We start from the raw sequence: 2,667 nt of genomic DNA on the forward strand, positions 1-2,667 counted from the left end.
CAGGGCGTCCCTGGGAAGGGCGGGGCGCCTGCGGCCGGACCCCCGGGCGCCCCCCACCCCAGGCCGAGGGGCCGCGGCCACACCCTGGGCCTCTCCGGGAGCTCTCTCGAAGCCTGAAGCCTGAGCCCTGACCGTGTCCCTCAGGCCGGATGGCCCAGTGCCCGGGCGGCCTGGCCAGTGTGGCAGCGGGCGCCCTGCAGTGCCAGGAGTGAGGCACGGACGCCCCCGCGTGTCCGCGGGGCAGGGGGACTCCGTGTTCCCAGCCGGGCCCGCCGCCTGCGTTCGGCTCCTCGGCAGATGGGCAGGGAGCAGCTTGGGCACACAACAGGAGGGGGACGGTGCCGACAAGCTGTGTGTCGCCTGCGATGAACTTGGCACCGGCGGAAGGCCTCGCGTCGCCTCCCGGGAGCGGGACGCTCTGCTGCCTCGTTTGTTTGGAGAGGAAGGCGGCCTTGGCTGGACCCTCTGCCGGCGCCAGTGGCGGCGGCCTTCAGAGGGGGCGGGGGCGCTCGGGGCTGCCCACCCCCCCCCCGGCCGCAGGGGCCTCGCTCCCCGACAGCTGGACCCCCGGCCGGCCTGCGAGACTCGCACACCAGAGAGAGGGGCGCCCAGACCGCACAGGCTGAGCCCGCACCTCCAGGACGGTCTGGCAGACCCGCGCGCCTGCCCAGTGCCCGCCGTGTCGTCCCCCAACGCCTGCGCACACCCGTGCGGGGTCCAGAGGCCGGTGACAGGAGAAGGACCCATAAATCGTGGAAAGTCCCCCCAGTGGAGTCCTAGACTGCAGTTAAACCAACGAGCTCTGAGACCCCCAGTAAGACCACGCACAGAAGGCAGATGGGAGGCAGTTCATACTGTGTGACCCGTGTACCTGAAGTTCAAGGCCAGGAGGTATGAGTGCGGGGGCAGGGCAGGGGCGTTCCGGGTCTTGTTCTGGGCGGTGAGACGTGCGTCTCTGAACACACACGCTGGTGTTGTGTTCACCTCGGAGGACTTCTTGGTGTGATGGAAATTACATCCTGGGATCAGAGAGGTCTCTCTCTGCCAGCCACAGCCTGGCCCTCGGTGCCTGGTCCCTGGGGTGTGCCCATTCTGACTCCTCAGCTGGACTAGCAGGGCCTGGCCTAAGCCCCTGGGAAACCCGGAGGGAAGGCTGGCAGTGGCCGCACCCCTGGGGGCTTTACCTCTGGGGCTCCCTCTTGTCTGGTGCTCTGGGGAAGCTCCCGGAGGCCGGGGTCCCGGAGTGGGGTCGGCCTGGCCAGTCTCAGCACAGGGTGGCCCACGCCTGGAGCCTGCTCCCCTTGGCAGTGGGCACAGCGGCTCCTGCCTGTCGTGGCCCAGTATCCAGACGGCACCCTCAGCGCCAGGTTGGTGCTATGACGCCTGCTTTGGGGGGTTTGGATTACGGCCTCTTGGGGCCTTAGCCCTTCGTGCTGCAGCTCTGCTCCGTTCCCTGCGTCCTGACGCGCACACCTGGGTGCCTCTCGCCCCACGCTGTACCCCAGTTTCCTGCGTGTGGAAGGGGTGTGTAATCTGGCAGTTTCCAAGGACTCCTCAGACAGTGTGTGCACAGCTACCTGGAGCCCGCTGGCCCGCTGTGGCCGGGCACTGGGCACGCGTGCCCATCCCACCCCGACCCCCACGGCTCCTCCAGACGGACTTGGCTGCATTGGTGGTCCCACAGCTTAAAGGTGACATTGTCACAGTGCCCTGTCCTGCAGAAAAGAGGCTAGGGCACAGGGTGAGTCTCACTGGACCCCCCGGGCTGACAGTGAGAAGGGAGTGGTCCTCTGAGGCAAAAGAAAGCTCGAGTACGGTCCACACAGCGGGCACCCACCACTTTTCTGTGTGGCTGGAGGTTCCAGGCAGCACTGAGGGCCCTGGCTGGGTGGCCAGGTGGCCAGGCCAGGGAAGCAGGCGGGGAGGGTCGGGGACAGGACCAGTTGATTGTCCAGGGGAGCGAGGTCACCCACTTTGGCTTTGTAGATGGTGTTGAGTGTTTTCTACTCCCCCTCTGATCTGCACAACACCTGTGAGGGAGGACAGAGGTCGACAGCCATCCCCATCACGGGGGCTGAGAGCCTAACCCCCGGCACCTGTGATGGGCTTATTTGGAGATAGGGGCTTTGCAGATGTGATCAAGGTCAGATGAGGTCATGAACGTGGGCCTGGATCTAAGGACTGATGTCTGGAGAAGAGGAGACACAGCCAAGGGCATTGTCCTCTGCCCAGGACCCTTGGGACACTCACGGCCCGTATCCGCCACCTGTCAGCCAGGAAGGTAGCAAGGAGAACCTTGAAACTACCCAGAAATTATATGTTAGCTCAAGTATTCTTTTTAAGTTTATTTATTTTAAGAGAGAGGGAGCGAGTGGGGAGAGGGCAGGGGGAGAGAGGGAGAGTGAGAGAGAGAGAGAGAGCGAGAGCAAGCCCTGAGCAGCCTCTGTGCTGTCACAGAGCCTGACACGAGGCACAGACCCGTGAACCGTGAGATCATGATCCGAGCCGAAATTAAGAATCAGACACTGGGGCAGCCTCCGACTTCGGCTCAGGTCAGATCTCACGTTCGTGGGTTCGAGCCCCACATCGGGCTCTGTGCTGACAGCTCAGAGCCTGGAGCCTGCTTCCGGTTCTGTGTCTCCTTCTCTCTCTGCCCCTCCCCCTCTC

Source organism: Suricata suricatta, chromosome 16, assembly GCF_006229205.1.
Source record: "Suricata suricatta isolate VVHF042 chromosome 16, meerkat_22Aug2017_6uvM2_HiC, whole genome shotgun sequence".
Lineage (NCBI taxonomy): Eukaryota > Metazoa > Chordata > Mammalia > Carnivora > Herpestidae > Suricata > Suricata suricatta.